The 17,872-nt window shown below is 48.6% G+C and overlaps 1 protein-coding gene across 1 annotated transcript in view; it reads left to right on the top strand.

The window, feature by feature from the left end:
* The window catches only part of HEPACAM2 (HEPACAM family member 2), a 117,247-nt gene that overhangs the window by 71,416 nt on the left and 27,959 nt on the right, over nucleotides 1-17,872 (top strand). The gene's annotated exons all lie outside the window — the stretch shown is intronic.

The raw sequence follows: 17,872 nt of genomic DNA, 5'->3' as shown, positions 1-17,872 counted from the left end.
CTTAATAGAAATAAAAATTTAAATCAAATTTCCAAAAATTTTAATAAAACACATTTAAAGATCTGTATTAAAAAAATAAATTTAGAGATCTTTTCACACTGGGCCTTATTCTAGCCACATGGACATTTGAAAGAATAGACTGACTGACTACAGACCCTATTTAGTTATATTGTAGTGCGTATTAAGCATGCTCTGATTAGGGCAAAGGACATTGTGAAGTGAAGAAGAGGAGGTGAGCTGTGACATTATCTATTGTGAATGGTGGATCCTGTGTTATCTACTGTATATAGAGGTGTTATCAGTCATTGTACAGGAGGGGGAGGAGGTGAGCTGTGACATTATCTATTGTGAATGGTGGATCCTGTGTTATCTACTGTATATAGAGGTGTTATCAGTCATTGTACAGGAGGAGGAGGTGAGCTGTGACATCACCTATTGTGACTGATGGATCCTGTGTTATCTACTATATATAGAGGTGTTATCAGTCATTGTAAAGGAGGAGGAGGTGAGCTGTGACATCACCTATTGTGAATGGTGGATCCTGTGTTATCTACTGTATATAGAGGTGTTATCAGTGATTATACATGAGGAGGTGAGCTGTGACATCACCTATTGTGAATGGTGGATCCTGTGTTATCTACTGTATATAGAGGTGTTATCAGTCATTGTACGGGAGGGGGAGGAGGTGAGCTGTGACATCACCTATTGTGAATGGTAGATCCTGTGTTATCTACTGTATATAGAGGTGTTATCAGTCATTGTACAGGAGGGGGAGGAGGTGAGCTGTGACATCACCTATTGTGAATGGTAGATGCTGTGTTATCTACTGTATATAGAGGTGTTATTAGTCATTGTACAGGAGGAGGAGGAGGTGAGCTGTGACATCACCTATTGTGAATGGTAGATCCTGTGTTATCTACTGTATATAGAGGTGTTATCAGTCATTGTACAGGAGGAGGAGGAGGTGAGCTGTGACATCACCTATTGTGAATGGTACATCCTGTGTTATCTACTGTATATAGAGGTGTTATCAGTCATTGCAGAGGAGGAGGAGGTGAGCTGTAACATCACCTATTGTGAATGGTAGATCCTGTGTTATCTACTGTATATAGAGGTGTTATCAGTCATTGTACAGGAGGAGGAGGTGAGCTGTAATATCACCTATTGCGAATGGTACTGTTAGAACCTTGCTCTTAGGTTTTTTCCTTTGCTGGTCACATGACCTTGTTGGCCTATTTAATCCTGCTCCGCCCTTCTGGCTTTGCTGGACTTCATTGTATAACTACTTTCTAGCTAGCCTGTGCTCTGTATCTAACTCTGTTAGTTTGCTTGGTCTACGGACCTCTATGTTCTATATATTTTGTTTGTTCGTCTGTCTGCTACTATTTCTGTTAGGAGGTGTCCCATTTTCCTCCCAGTCCTTAGTGCTTGTAGGGATTCCTTCCCCACATCTATAGGTCTCCGTACAGACTAGCTTAGGACTTTAGCAGGTCTGATCGCAGGATCAGGTTCCCTGTTACATCGTAGGGATTCAGCTGAGTTCTATCGTAGGGACAGATCTCCTCTCTTTCCTTAGCTCTGGTAGCAGAACATAACAGTAAGTCCAGCCTGCAAATTCTCTAAGGAAAGATTTTTCTGTTCCATCATGGTGTCGGTTCAGGATTTGGCTCATCGCCTGCAGGGACTCTCTCTGGAGGTGGCCGAGCTCCGTCAGCACGTGAGTAACTGTCCTGGAGCACATTTCTTGGAGCCTAAGGTATGTTTGCCGGATTTATTTTTTGGTGAACACCGAGAATTTTTTTCATTTAAAAATGCTTGCTTATTGTATTTTCGTTTGAGACCCAAGTCCTCTGGGGATGAATCCCAGCGCATAGGGTTCATAATGTCACTTTTGCGCAAAGAGCCTCAGGAGTGGGCCTTTTCTTTGCAACCTAGTGATACATGCTTCAGATCAGTGGATAGTTTTTTTTCTGCTTTGGGACTATTATATGATGATCCTGACCGTGTCGCATCAGCTGAGACTGAGTTGAGACGTTTGAAACAGGGATCAGGTAATGTGGAAAAATATTGTACTCATTTCCGTCGTTGGTCTACTCAAACAGGGTGGAACGATTCTGCTCTGAAAAGTCTATTTCTTGCTGGGCTCAATGAAAGGGTTAAAGACCTGCTAATTGCTTATCCTACACCTGAAGATTTGCAACAGGCTATGCAATTAGCTATACGGGTGGATAGGAGACTGCGTGCAAGGGTTAATGAGAGCAAATCCTCTGCTATGTCAGTTTCTGGTTATGAGAATGTGTGTACTAACAGTGGTGAACCGATGGAGATTGGAGCGATGGCACCTCGCTCTCAAGAAAAAGACCGTAGATTTTTTGAAGGCTTGTGTTTCTATTGCGGAAAATCTGGTCATTTGATTAAAGGCTGTGAGCTTCGTATGAAGAAAGAAAAAAAAATGGTCAGTCATGCCCGTATTGCCTGTTTAAATTCCAAGGGTGTATTTTTAGCTGCTTCCACGATTGCTCAGGAAAATTAATGGAATTTCGGGTGTTTGTTGATTGTGGGTCTTCTCTGAATGTAATTGATGGGGGATTCTTGGAAAGACTCAATTTAAAACCCGAACCTTTATCATCCCCCATTGCTGTGGTTTCTGTGGATGGTTCCCCTTTGAAGAATATTACTCTCAAGGTCTGTGAATTTCCTCTCACTATTAATGGTGTTCACCATGAGAAATTGGATTTGGTAGTTTTGAATAACTTGCCTTCTCCAGTAATATTGGGATTGCCCTGGTTAAAATTTCACAATCCTGTACTGGATTGGTCTACCAATGAAATTAAATCCTGGAGCCATAAATGTTATGACAAGTGTTGTAACGGGCGTATTGCAGCTTTGGATAGGGGAGAATTGCCTGTTCCTATTCAGGATTTTTGGAGAGTTTTTTCTGAGAAGGAATCGCAGGTTTTGCCTCCCCATAGAGACTATGATTGTTCTATTGAATTTGTCCCTGGAGCGACTCTTCCTAAAAGTCGTTTATTTAACCTTACTATTCCTGAGAGGAAGGCTTTGGAGGAATACATACAGACAAGTTTGGCCGCCGGTCACATTAGGCCTTCTAAGTCTCCTGTGGCGGTTGGATTTTTTTTTGTAAAAAAAAAGGACGGCGGTTTACGTCCTTGTCTGGATTTTCGTGAGATTAACAAAATTACTGTACGCAATCCTTACCCACTGCCATTGATTCCTGATCTGTTTAACCAGTTAATGGGGGCCAAGTGGTTCTCTAAAATTGACCTTAAGGGGGCATACAATCTGTTGCGCATGAAGGAGGGTGACGAATGGAAGACTGCTTTTAACACTCCTGTGGGTCATTTTGAGAATCTGGTTATGCCTTTTGGTCTTACTAATGCTCCTGCATTTTTTCAGAATCTGATTAATGACATCCTTAGACCTTTGATCGGCAAACATGTGGTTGTGTATTTGGATGACATTTTGATTTATTCGCCGGATCTGGAGTCTCATTGGCGAAACGTACGTGAGGTATTACAGTTATTAATGGACAATTCGCTTTTTGCTAAGCTGGAGAAATGTGAGTTCGCTGTACAGAGAATTAGTTTTTTGGGCTACATTATCTCCAGCGATGGTTTTGAGATGGACCCGGTGAAAGTTCAAGCTGTACAGGAATGGCCTAGGCCTATTGGTTTGAAATCGATACAGAGGTTTTTAGGTTTCGCCAATTATTACAGAAAATTCATAAAAAATTTTTCTAGTATTGTCAAACCTCTGACCGATCTCACCAGGAAAGGTGCTGATGCGGTTCAGTGGTCTTCTGAGGCCATTGAAGCTTTTGTGTATCTCAAGGAGAGGTTCACCTCTGCTCCCATCCTTATGCAGCCTGATGTGACTAAGCCGTTTTTGGTTGAGGTTGATGCTTCCTCTGTGGGGGTTGGCGCAGTATTGTCTCAGGATAACGGGGATGGATTACATCCCTGTGCCTTTTTTTCAAAAAAATTTTCGGAGACTGAACTGAATTACGATATTGGTAATCGGGAATTGCTGGCTATTAAACTCGCATTTGAACACTGGCGCCACTTCTTGGAAGGTGCGGAATTTCCCGTTCAGGTTCTTACGGATCATAAAAATCTGATATATCTTGATGCTGCCAAGCGCCTGAATGCCCGTCAGGCTAGGTGGGCACTGTTTTTCTCGCAGTTTAATTTCTCCGTTACTTACATCCCTGGTACTAAGAATGTTAAGGCGGATGCCTTGTCTTGCAGTTTTTCTCCCATAGTCGGTGCTGAGAAAGAGGAGAACATTTTACAAGAAGGTGTTGTGATAGCTGCTTTGGACTCCGTTTTGGAAGATGAGATTCTTAAAGCACAGGAGAATGCCCCATCTAACACTCCTCATGGGAGGTTGTTTGTGCCTGGGACCTTTAGGAGAGATTTGTTTGTTGAGTGTCACGAGTCTCGGTTGGCAGGTCATCCCGGAATCTCTGAGACCAAGAGACTGGTGGGTCGCAGTTTTTGGTGGCCTGGATGGCAGAAGGAGGTCATTAAGTGGGTGCGTCAATGTACTATATGTGCTAGATCTAAGTCCTCACATACTCCTGCTGCGGGGTTGCTTTGTCCTTTGGAGGTTCCCAGTGCTCCTTGGACACATTTGGCTATGGACTTTATAACTGACCTTCCCCCCTCTGAGGGTTTTACTGTTATCTGGGTGGTCGTGGACCGTTTTAGCAAGATGTGTCACTTGGTTCCCTTCGTCAAACTGCCCTGCGCTAAAACTCTCGCTAAGGCCTTTGTCAAGGAAATTGTCAGACTTCATGGCGTTCCTACTGACATTGTTTCTGATAGGGGTCCTCAGTTCGTGGCTCGTTTTTGGCGTGCCTTTTGTGATAGGTTGGGAGTTCATTTGTCGTTCTCGTCCGGATATCATCCTGAATCTAATGGCCAGACAGAAAGGAAAAGCCAGGATGTTGAGCAGTTCTTGCGTTGTTTTGTGGCAGACAATCAAGAGGGGTGGTCTGAGTTTCTGCCACTTGCTGAATTTGCTCTGAACAATCATACATCTTCTTCTGCTGGTTGTTCGCCTTTTTTTTGTTGTTCTGGGAGACATCCGTCGTTTGGGTCGTTCTCCAAGTTGGGATCTGCCGTGCCTGAGGAGGAGAATTTTTCCGGTGATTTGGAGAGAGTTTGGACGGATGTGCGTGGTAATCTTCAGGAGGCCAACAGAAAATCTAAAGACTACTTTGATAGGAAACGACAGGAGGTTTTGTTCGCTGTTGGTGACATGGTTTGGTTGTCCTCTAGGAATCTGCGGTTGAGGATTCCTTCTAAGAAATTGGGTCCCAAGTTTGTAGGGCCCTTTAAGGTGCTTCAGGTTGTCAACCAATCTGCTGTTTAGGTTGGAGGTTCCTACCTCCTGGAGAATTAATCCGGTATTTCATGTCTCTCTGTTAAAAAAAGCTGTTGTGTCGGATGGTGACGCCTCTGCCTCTGTTCCTCCGGTGGTGGAGGACGGGGAATATGAAATTTCTCGCATCCTTAACTCTAGACGGTATAGAGGTAGTTTGCAGTATCTTGTGGCCTGGAAAGGTTTCGGACCCGAGGATAACTCTTGGGTGAGGTCAGATGATGTTTCCGCGTCCAGACTTAACAGAGCGTTTCACAGGAGATTTCCTGATAAGCCTGGTCCTAGGGGATCCGGAGGATCCTCTTAGAAGGGGGGGTACTGTTAGAACCTTGCTCTTAGGTTTTTTCCTTTGCTGGTCACATGACCTTGTTGGCCTATTTAATCCTGCTCCGCCCTTCTGGCTTTGCTGGACTTCATTGTTTAACTACTTTCTAGCTAGCCTGTGCTCTGTATCTAACTCTGTTAGTTTGCTTGGTCTACGGACCTCTATGTTCTATATATTTTGTTTGTTCGTCTGTCTGCTACTATTTCTGTTAGGAGGTGTCCCATTTTCCTCCCAGTCCTTAGTACTTGTAGGGATTCCTTCCCCACATCTATAGGTCTCCGTACAGACTAGCTTAGGACTTTAGCAGCTCTGATCGCAGGATCAGGTTCCCTGTTACATCGTAGGGATTCAGCTGAGTTCTATCGTAGGGACAGATCTCCTCTCTTTCCTTAGCTCTGGTAGCAGAACATAACAGGTAGATCCTGTGTTATCTACTGTATATAGAGGTGTTATCAGTCATTGTACAGGAGGAGGAGGTGAGCTGTGACATCACCTATTGTGAATGGTGGATCCTGTGTTATCTACTGTATATAGAGGTATTTTCACTCATTGTACAAGAGGAGGAGGTGAGCTGTGACATTACCTATTGTGAATGGTGGATCCTGTGTTATCTACTGTATATAGAGGTGTTATCAGTCATTGTACAGGAGGATGAGGAGGTGAGCTGTGACATCACCTATTGTGAATGGTAGATCCTGTGTTATCTACTGTATATAGAGGTGTTATCAGTCATTGTATGGGAGGAGGAGGTGAGCTGTGACATCACCTATTGTGAATGATGTATCCTGTGTTATCTACTGTATATAGAGGTATTATCACTCATTGTACAGGAGGAGGAGGTGAGCTGTGACATTACCTATTGTGAATGGTGGATCCTGTGTTATCTCCTGTATATAGAGGTGTTATCAGTCATCGTACAGGAGGAGGAGGTGAGCTGTGATATCACCTGTTGTGAATGGTGGATCCTGTGTTATCTACTGTATATAGACGTGTTATCATGCATTGTACAGGAGGAGGAGGAGGTGAGCTGTGACATCACCTATTGTGAATGGTGGTTCCTGTGTTATCTACTGTATATAGAGGTGTTATCAGTCATTGTACAGGAGGAGGAGGTGAGCTGTGACATCACCTATTGGGAATAATGGATCCTGTGTTATCTACTGTATATAGAGGTGTTATCAGTCATTGTACAGGAGGAGGAGGTGAGCTGTGACATCACCTATTGTGAATGGTGTACCCTGTGTTATCTACTGCATATAAAGATTTTATCTCTCAACCCTCTCTTGGTTAACTTTGAACACTTTTCTTGGCAATTTTCAAAAGTAATAAGAAGTGAGAAAATACTGACATTTTAGCAAAACTTATAGCACTTGTCAACTGGCGATTTTTATTTCGTGAAAGGCTGTGAATAAATTCCTTGCATTAAGTAAGTTATACAATTCTGATTTCCTGCAGTCACCACTAGATGGAGCTTAAGAGCTCACTACATACTGTACATTGAACCTGATATAAAGCTCCCCCTAGTGGTGGCTGCAGGCAATCAATTGTTACTGTAAATCCCAAGCTTCATGCTACATACAGCAACAAAAGCAAACCTTTCTCTTTAGTCTACGCCTTGAACATCAGCAGTCACAAAATGACAATGACAGTGCCAGTAGCTACAATCTCATAGCCAAGAATCCATCAGTATGTGTGGCCAGAAACTGGAGTAACAGGAGGAACTCCACACAAACATAGACGGAATATGCAAACTCCATGTAGATGGGTTTTTTTGGTATGAGGTGAAAGTGACCACAATGGCCTCGTCCTGACCACATGAATGACTTGGAGAAATGAGTCCCGATGTGTCGAATTTTTCCGGTCTAATGCCCGTTGTGTTTGTTACTGTAACAGCCGGTGTTGTGCTATATACTGTGGGTGTTGTTGGGTTACATTCCATCCCATAATGTAAATATGATTGTTGTTACATTGGAAGAAATCATAACCGTTTTAGGGACACATTGAGATTTGGTGACTTCGTGACCCCACTTGACCACCACCACCCCCATAGCAGCTACTTATAGACAAGTTTATGGAAGTTATGAAGGCGGAGACGTGACAGCGACAAGCAATCTGCTTCCCAAATTTCTTGGCTAGGTTAGATTGCAGAACCGCCATCAGGGGATCCTAATTTTCTGAGAAGTCGGAGTCACACACATAGATCTGGTCTGGGCCTAGAGGTGGATGCTAGAGGGCCTCTTGATTCTCAAAATTTCTGGTTAAGTGCCCTTTCTTCTTTTTGGCCTGGTATCTCTTCCTTCAAATATATATATTTAAAGGGGTTGTCCAGGCTTGGGACTCAAGATTGTGAATCCTCACAGTGCGCACAGTGTGTGCTGTCAAGATTCTTCGATGCCGGGATTGAGCGATCATGTCACCATAAGTATTCGATTTGCATATGTGACACCTCATGCTCGAAAAAGCCCTTTAGTTTACCCTGGGTGATGGGGGACTCGGAGTCGGGTCCTGTGATGAAGAGATGGGGTGCAGCCGTGGCCCGGACCCGACCCGTGCTCAGGGCCGTCACATTAAAAAGGAGATGGTGTGGGCTCGTCCGGGTTGAGTGGCTGATTTAACGACTACGCCACCTGTGGTGCCTGGTGAAGGGCCACCAGCGCCACTGCAGTCTGATGAGGCCTGGTGTTATGGCGGACAAAGTTTTTACTACTCCCCATGTATAAAACCAATATGGAGCACCTAAAAAGATGCAAACTATATACAATAGAAAGAGTCTGTCTGCTGCCAGTCCGCAGGGACACATGTCTCTAGAAATCGGGGTTTAAAAATAAGCAAAAGTAGGAAAGTCAACACTTATAAACTGGTAAACGAAAACTGCAACAGCCGGGGACTGCTTTAGACCTCGGGCTCCCTCCTGGGAAAAGGCTCGTTCCTCCCGACGGAGGCTAACCGGTCCCCTGAGGCTGAGCGCGGGGTGGCTTCGCTCCAGGACACTTTGTGTACATCCAGGGCGTACCACCCTCGCACCCCCTGGTGGGGAGAAAAGGTTACTGTATCGCCCGGGAAGAGGTTCCGACCAGGGTGTCCTTTCTTCAGACGCGGCTCGACGTCACGCCGGCTGACGAACACGTCGTCCTGGTACTGGGGACTTCGGATGAACCCCCACCCCGCCTCACGGTGGAAACGGATGACTCGGCCTTCCACTCGGGGACTGGGACGGGTGGCCTCTTCTTGATGAGCCCGGGATTTGGCAGCTTTGGCCCGTACCTTGAGGCGCTCGCAGCGCTGCTCCCGTTGACGCTGCTCCCGAGCGAGCTGGAAAATCTGGTCGCTGCACCACTGGCTCCTCCTCCGCGCTTCAGCCCGGGTTTCCCGGGGGAAGCCCATCAGGTCGCCCCCCTGGTTTTCCCAGGCCCACTCCTCAGCCTCGGGCTAGGTTACTGCTGGTGCGGGTAGCGGGGTAAAGACAGGTTGCTGCGGGTCCTCTTCAGGCGCGGACCAGTCCGGGTTGGAGCCGGTGGATTCCTCCGCAGTTTCAGGCACCTCCGAGTCAGGGTTTGGGCGGCATCGCAGGTCCCCACCCATAGCTGCCGCTTGCAGCTCCGGAGCCAAAGCCTGCTCCCAGGTGGCCGCGTGGGGAATTAAATACTCCGTCATGAGGTCCAGGATTGTCACGGTAGGCTCTGCAGCCGGGGTAGGGGTTGCACACTCACCCGCCGCTGGGCCGCCCTCGACCTCTGTCACTGCGTCGCCTTGTCCTGGGACCTCAACTCCTTGGCGGCGGTCCCGGGTGCGCAGCAGCATCTCCTCCCGCCACGCAGCCATCGCCGCCTCCTGGGCCTCTCTTTACCTTCTCAAGAGTCCCGGAGCTTCCTGCCAGAGAAATTCAAAGTCTCCCGATGTGAGGATACTGCTGCCTCGCTCTCTGCTGGGTGAAGGGCCTGAACCGGGTTCAGAAGGTGCGTGGGTTTGCTCCCCAGAAGCGTCCATGTCTGCCTCTGACGAATGCCAAGCTCCGACTGCAATGACCGCACCTTGTTGCTTTTCTTCTTCCTCCTCTTTCGGGGCGGTTCCTGCGCGGAATGCTGACAGGCCCGCCTTCATTCAGCCCATCCGGTTTGACGGGCATTACCCCGCGGACAGTCTCTGATGGAAGGGGCAGTCCACATTTTTGGCGCCAAGCGGGAGCCCAGCCCACGATGGGAGGCATTCAAAGACAGTCTTTTCACAGCATTATGGCGCCTGTTCTTCTTGGGCGGGCGCCATTTTAAGTGTGAAACGACAGTTCAAGGAGTAAGGCACACAGTACCCGGTAGCAATGGGTACTTCTTCCTTTGCTGCGGGCACGCGATCCTGCCGACTACGCCAAGTTGTGACGCCTCATGCTCGAAAAAGCCCTTTAGTTTACCCTGGGTGATGGGGGACTCGGAGTCGGGTCCTGTGATGAAGAGATGGGATGCAGCCGTGGCCCGGACCCGACCTGTGCTCAGGGCCGTCACATTAAAAAGGAGATGGTGTGGGCTCATCCGGGTTGAGTGGCTCATTTAATGACTACGCCACCTGTGGTGCCTGGTGAAGGGCCACCAGCGCCGCTGCAGTCCGCTGAGGCCTGGTGTTATGGCGACCAAAGTTATTACTACTCCCCACAGGCGGAGCAAGGCCTCAGGGCAGAGGGACAGGATGGAGGGGGGTAGTAGTAGAGGGAGACGGGCGCCGCGTCTCGCGGTGTGGCGCAGAAATAACAGTCCGGAGGCCATAGGGGTGAACTTCCAAGGCTTTACTCACTTTAGAGTTGGCTGAAGGAAGGTGACTCCCTGCTCCCCGCGGAGTCCTGCGGTCACCAGAGGTGGGGGTCCGACAACCTCCGAGTAAGTCCAGCATTCAGTCGGGACCCTACACCAGAGTGTTCCTGAACTACAGATCGAATCCTTTCCTGTCCGTGTGTGTGCAAATAGGCCGGGACTCCCTCTGAACTCCTCTTAGAACAAGGGCACGGGTGGCAGCTCCGCTCTGTCCGATACCCGGTGGGATCCTCTGGGCCTACCGGGCTTTCCCGACCAGGACGTGGAGTAGCAAGGTCGGGTGTCGGGGGCCGGTACCCCCCTTGCAGCCGGACTCCCTTTGAATATATCAGCATGGCGAGGACAGGTGGCGTACACCGCTCCGTCTGCATCCTGCCTGGGATCCATTTGCCGTGGAGACACACTCTTGAGCTCCAGGCCTTCTTGGTCCTGGTCATTGGCCGGGTTGAGACATTCCTCGTGTGCAACTGCCCCTCGTCCCAAGGCTAAGGTACGAGGGCTGTGTCCCTTGCCGGTGCAGGTCCACACAGGATCTGCGCTCCGGGAGGGAGGTCACATTTCACACAGTATATGACAGCACAGAGAACAGCCGAAAGGCCTTGACTAACAAGGACCAGCAAAAAGACCAAGACCAAAGATGGCTTTTTATTAAATATGAAATTTAAAGTGTAACTAACTTGTAAGTCCTCCACCCTCACCCACTAACTGGTTCCCCTAACTCTTGGTTCCCCAGTCTCCCTGTAACCAGGGGAGCAGCACCTAGTGCATACTAGCCCCCTCTGGTGGAGAAATGTGGTGTTGGATGCAAAGGTTGGGTCACGACTATCACACTGTTCTTACCTCAGAGGAGGAACACTACACTCCATTAAAGAAGTGCAGCATCCCTGTGGCGGTCGAACCCTCAGGGGCGCCACACATACTGCCGGACACATTCAGACTAGACGTCTCAATCCACTTGTATTGAATGAGGCTTTGCATGTCTAGTCGGTACATGACCCCCGCACCCTCTCTGTTGGAGTCCCTCAAGGCTCTGTCCTAGGACCCCTACTCTTCTCAATCTATACCCTTGGCCTGGGACAGCTCATAAAATCCTATGGCTTCCAGTACCATCTGTACGCTGATGACACCTAGATCTACATCTCTGGCCCAGATGTCACCTCTCTGCTGTCCAGAATCCCAGCATGTCTATCAGCCATATCCTCCTTCTTCTCCTCCCGCTACCTCAAGCTCAATGTGGACAAAACTGAACTCATCATCTTTCCCCTATCTCGCATACCTTCCCCACCTGATCTATCTATCACAATAAATGACATCACTCTTTCCGCTGTACCGACAATCTGCTGTCTCGGAGTAACCCTTGACTCTGCCCTGTCCTTCAAACCCCACATCCAAGCTCTCACCACCTCCTGTCGCCTCCAGCTCAAAAATATTTCCAGAATCCGTCCTTTCCTCAACCCTCAATCTACTAAACTGCTTGTGCATGCCCTCAACATCTCCCGCCTCGACTACTGCAACATCCTCCACTGTGACCTACCTGCTAACACTCTCGCACCCCTCCAGTCCATCCTCAACTCTGCTGCACGACTTGTTCATCTCTCTCCTCGCTACTCCTCTGCTACCCCCCTTTGCATATCCCTTCACTGGCTCCCATTCCCCCAGCGTATCCAGTTCAAACTACTAACACTGACCTACAAAGCCATCCATAACCTCTCTCCTCCGTACATCTCTGAACTAATCTCCCGATACATTCCCTCTCGTAACCTCCGGTCCTTCCAAGACCTCCTTCTCTCCTCCACACTTATCCGTTCATCACCCAATCGCCTCCAAGATTTCTCCCGAATATCCCCCATCCTCTGGAATTCTGTGCCTCAACACGTCCGATTATCCACCACATCTGGATCCTTCAGACGGAACCTGAAAACCCATCTCTTCAAGAAAGCTTACAGCCTGCCATGACCCCGCTGCCTCCTCAACACCGGAGCTGCTGCAACGCCTCAACCTACTGTCTCCTTCCCCCTTCCTGTAGAATGTAAGCCCACAAGGGCAGGGTCCTCTTCCCTCCGTACCAGTCTATCATTGTTAGTTTGTTTACTGTAAGTGATATTTTTACTTGGTATGTAACCCCTTCTTATGTACAGCACCATGGAATCAATGGCGCTATATAAATAAATAATAATAATAATGACCGCATGTATGCAAATCGCATACTAGATGTCACGTGCCCGCCTGATTCTGCCCGACGCCAGAGAATCCTGAAAGCGTGCAGGATTAATAAGTCTGCAAGACTTGCAGACTTGAACCCCAAGCCTAAACAACCCCCTTAACCTCTCCAAAATTGGATACAATAACCTCAATTTATAGATTATTTTAAAACAAGCACTCCTCACATCAAAGTGTTTATCCTCTTAATATATTGTAGTCACCATATTATCCAGCACTGTGTTCTTACAATTGCTCTTGTTGACTATCTACCCAGTTAATTCTTCTCTTTTCTCTGCTCTATGTAGAAACCGGAAGTCTCTTGTCCCTGCATTTATCATCCCCCTCTTCAACTCTTGACCCAGCTGCTCCCTTCTCTCCCCTGCCAGAGACTTTTGCTGTGACTGATGACTGATACAGGGAAAATTGACCTCCTCTTTTTAGGTAGAGCTTAGAAGGATTTAGCTGGTCAGCCTTTAATCACGTAACGTCATAGAACTAATAGAAAAAAGAATAATTAACTTGGTAGAAAGGAAAAATGAGCAATTGTAAGTACACAGTGCTATATAATATGATGATTGCAATATATTAAGAGAATCAATTTTTGATGGGAGGAGGAGGAGTGCTTCTTTAAATATGAAAACCCCAGCTCATCTCTGATATAGCTATACGATGATAATATCTTTATGCGTGAAATTCAGTCCAGGGGCCACCCTGCAGAGCGTATATTATGTGAAAAGTCCAGGTCCCCCACCTCCTATAATGCCATCAGCAGTCTGGTATATACCATAGAATCACCCAGAATCCCCGCAGATGCCGCGCTCCGCTATTGATGCTGTACACACGGATTGTTGTATGTCAACATGTAACCACTAATAACACCAGGCTTTAATGAGTCCAATTAAGTCCACCATAATAAAGGGAACATGGTGCTTAAAGTGTAGAAATATTGTAACTCTGTGTTTAGCAGCACTGTACAATTCAGAGAGGACAAGTACAAACAATGTCAGATATAACAGAGTAACACATTCACCAATTCAGACAGTAGGAGCGCGTGCCTGTTACGGGTGTGTCAGATGTAACAGACAGTCGCTCTGGATTTGGCTGCAGAAGGTCACTGCATTTGGCATTGCAGAAGACTTCTTAATCCTTCTCACTTTTGGACCCAGCGGTGACCTCCCTCCTGCTCTGATTGACACACCCTGGTCTGGATGTTTATAAACTCTCAGTCTGCTTCAGGGAGTTGCCGGTGATATTCTCATTTTCCCTTGTGAAGGCTTGGAGCTATAGCAGTCGGCTAGCTTCCTCTCTGGTGCCTTTGGAGGACATTAGGTGTTATCTCTCAGGTTTCTGCTGAAGCTAAGTTTCCCCCCTTTGTTTGCTTCCCTTGTTGTCTTTAGTTTATAGTGGGGACTGACCAGTGCTCACCCCCCCTCCCTATCTAGAGCCTAGCTCTAGGGATATACAGGGATTAGGTTTTCTGTTCGGCGATAGGTGTGGAACCTATATAGGGGCGGTAGAACAGGACACAAAAGGTGAAAAGTGCTTGTAATGTGTAACATCCCTGGCGGCGTGCTTGCATGGTGCACCACCTCCCACCATGCAAGACCGCAATCTTACCTGTCAGTCCATGCTGCACTCTTTGCTCCAGTACCTGCTGTGTCCATGTCTCTTGTCTGATTGCTTAGGGCGTCGGCGCGGCTTTCTGCTTGTTTCTTATAGCTACTGTGTGCACAGTCCTAATACGTCCCCAGCTTATTGTTGTGAGTCACTGGATACTTAAACCCCCTCCACCCAGTAGGAGGTGCCTGAGCAACACTTTCACTCAGTTTGTCTTTTGCAACTGAGTTGCCAGGTCCTGTCCTGTATCTAGTCTGTTCTGCCACCCTGGGGGCTGAGTACCCAGGGCCGCTACCTGAACCTCTGACTTTTAGTTTGTTCCCACCACCCTGGGGCTGAGTACCCAGGGCCGCTACCTGTATCTCTGACTTCTAGTCTGTTTCCGCCACCCTGGGGGCTGAGTTCCCAGGCTCGTTCCTGTATCTTGTTCCCGGTTCAGTTCCTGTCTGAACAGTGTCCTAGCCCGTTACTTGTTTCTCTCTATGTCTGTACCTTCCCTTTGCCTGCAGTGTCTGAACCTGCACCTAACTCCAACTCGTTGTCTCTGTACTTCTGTTTGTGAGTTTTGTGTCCACTCGCTACTTCATTGTAAGTACCTTGTGTGTATCTGGTTCTGCTTGTCCCCTTTTCCTGCCTCCATATCTACTTCCTGTGTTCTAACCATCTTCCTGTATTTTCCAGTCTGTTCCATGTGAACAGAGCCCTGTCCTGTCTTCCTTCACCTTCTGCTCTGTTCTGCTCTGCTTGTTCACCGCTCTGGCGGTTCTGCTCTGCTCCGCTTGTTTACCGCACCTGCGGTTCTGTTCTGCTCTGCTTGTTCACCGCTCCCGCGGTTCCGCTCTGCTCCGCTTGTTTACTGCACCTGCAGTTCTGTTCTGCTCTGCTTGTTCACCGCTCTGCTCCGCTTGTTTACCGCACCTGCGGTTCTGTTCTGCTCTGCTTGTTCACCGCACCTGCGGTTTTGCTCCGCTCTGCTTGTTCACCGCACCTGCGGTTTTGCTCCATTCTGCTTGCTCACCGCACCTGCGGTTTTGCTCCGCTCTGCTTGTTCACCGCTCCTGCGGCTCTGTTCCTGTATCCCAGTCTGTACTGGTCCCTATCCAGCCTGCGTTCATACCTGCCAGTATCTGCCTGTCTGCATTCCAGCCGTGCCTGTTAGCACCCGCCTGTCTGCATACCAGCCGCGCCAGCCAGTACCCACCTGCCTTCATACCAGCCGTGCCTGCTAAGTACCCACCTGTCTGCATACCAGCTAACCTGCCTGTTCCTGCATTCCCCGGTGTGGGTCAACAGCTGTGACCGGGGTCTGACCTGGAGTAGCACCTGGTCCCTCTGCTCGGTTCCTCCCTGGTTCACGGAGTCGACTGAGCCACCGTGCGGCCTTGGTCTGACCGGGTTGATACCTAGTTACGCCCCTCCAGGCACTCCTTGGTTCATGGTACAGTGGGATCACTAATCACGCTCACGCCAGTCAGTCCGGGATCGAGCGTAACATAATGTATGGCCTAGACATTATTCTAAAAAGGGTAACTCTTGTAAAGGTACATGAACCGGACACCAGCCTGTATCTGTCCACGTCCAGATATAAAGTGCTACTGAGTGCATGGAGGGTGCAGGAACAGATGAGAGAACAGACCAGAATCTGAGGACAATGTACAATGGGAGAAGTGAGAAGTTAGATCAGTGAATTCATGTGATTGTCTTGTGTAAAGATGAACACTAGCAATTTATTAGATTGTCTAGGGTAGTGCATTCGAGATAACTTGGATCATTAGCAGAATTGAGAGCATACATAGTATGGTGGGCAGAGATGAGGAGATGTAGGGTGGTGCAGTACTGTGGAGAGGACGGGTAGGGTGGTAGACGTTTGGTGGGCTGAAATTTTCACATACCGCCAGATCTGAGAACAGACAGGGTGGAGGTGTTGGCTTGCTCCTTTCATCACAATGTGCTTTCCAGGTCATCCCCCCCCTGGTTCCCTCACTTATGTTTCCTTCCTTTGAAATCCACACAGTCAGAGTCTTCAAATGCTTCTCCCTGCGAGTGGTGGTTGTGTATCGCCCTCCAGGCTCCTCCCGCTAGTTCCTGGATCAGTTTGCCACCTGGCTTCCTCACTTTTTATCCTGTGACATCTCCACCCTCATCATGGGAAACTTTAACATCCCCATCGATGATCCCCTCTCCCAATCTGCCTCTCATCTACTTTCTCTAACCTCCTCATTTGGCCTCTCACAGTTTAATAACTCTCCTGCACATGAAGATGGGAATACTCTGGACCTGGTTTTCTCCCGTCTCTGCTCGCTGCATGACTTTACTAACTCCCCTCTCCCTCTCTCGGACCACAACCTTCTTTCCTTCTCTGTCAAGAACCGTCTCCTCACCCAGGACACCCCCACTTATCACACTTATAGGAATACACGTACCATTAATACCTAGCAGCTTATGGACAATTGACTCGCCCCCTGGGACCGTGGGGCACTCGGATCCGGGCAATAGGGGAGCGATGGGGGTAGTAGTGGCGACCCGGTCCGTGGCTTAGGGTGGTCAGACCAGTGGTAGTACCTTTATAAGTTTTAAGTGATGTCCGACTACGCCACCCGTGGATTTGCGGTCATTAGGAACAGCCGCTGCAGGGCAGACCGCTGGGGCTGATGGTGGGTGCAGCTGGGGTGGTGTGACTCCCCACGGGAAGAGTGCAGCCCCAGGGCAGTGTAGTGGATGGTGGGAGTGATGGTGGTGAGAGTCCCAGTACCGGTAGTGCCGGAGGAGCGAAAAAGCACACAGACAACGTACTGCAGTCCAGGGTCTTTACTCACGGTTAATATCCAAGTCACTTCAGCTGGCAATGACTGCCTGAGCCGTGCTGCGTCCACCAGGTGAGGGGCTCGGTCAACTCCCAGGCAGCTCGGAAGTATGGCTCAGGACCCCCTTCAATCCTTCCTCTGGCCTGCCTCACCTGTGACCCACTTCTGTCCAGCTGCCGCGAACTTGTGCGGGTAAACGTGGGCCCCGTTCTCCGCTGTCCTATATGGTGCCTTCCTAGCAGGTTTAATGAGGTGTCGCACCAATAAATGATCACGACGTCCGGTCTTTGGCTGAGGGTAGTTTCTCCTCCACCAACTTGGGATCCGGCACCCTTAATCTGCCTGACCCTTCACCCTGTATTCTCGTGGGTTCTTAGGGTCCCTTCTTCCTTCTTGTTCCTGAGCCCTTCTGTTTCTTTCTCTTCTTTTCCCTTCTCTGTTCCTCCTTCTTCTCCTTTCTCGTGGAGCTGGGCTGAGAAGTAATCCCAGCTCCCCTTCACCTCCTCTCTCTCTCCACTCTCCTCCTCGGCCTCTCTCTAGGCCCACTCTGGAGTAGAGCTCCTACAGAGCCTCTACTCCCTGTCTTCTCCTCTCTCTGCACAGACTGTCTGACTGTCCTAAGATGGTGCCCACCTCTTATACCTCCCTCTAGCCATGAGCCCAGGTGACCAGCAACAAATGGGCTCCTTCCTATGCTCAGGAACCAACCCCTATCTGCC

This window comes from Phyllobates terribilis, unplaced genomic scaffold, assembly GCF_046119375.1.
Source record: "Phyllobates terribilis strain yellow unplaced genomic scaffold, ASM4611937v1 Scaffold_4__5_contigs__length_816908805, whole genome shotgun sequence".
In the NCBI taxonomy this organism is placed as follows: Eukaryota; Metazoa; Chordata; class Amphibia; order Anura; family Dendrobatidae; genus Phyllobates; species Phyllobates terribilis.
The sequence above is the reverse complement of the archived record's forward strand: the minus strand, read 5'-3'. Positions and strand labels throughout refer to the sequence as shown.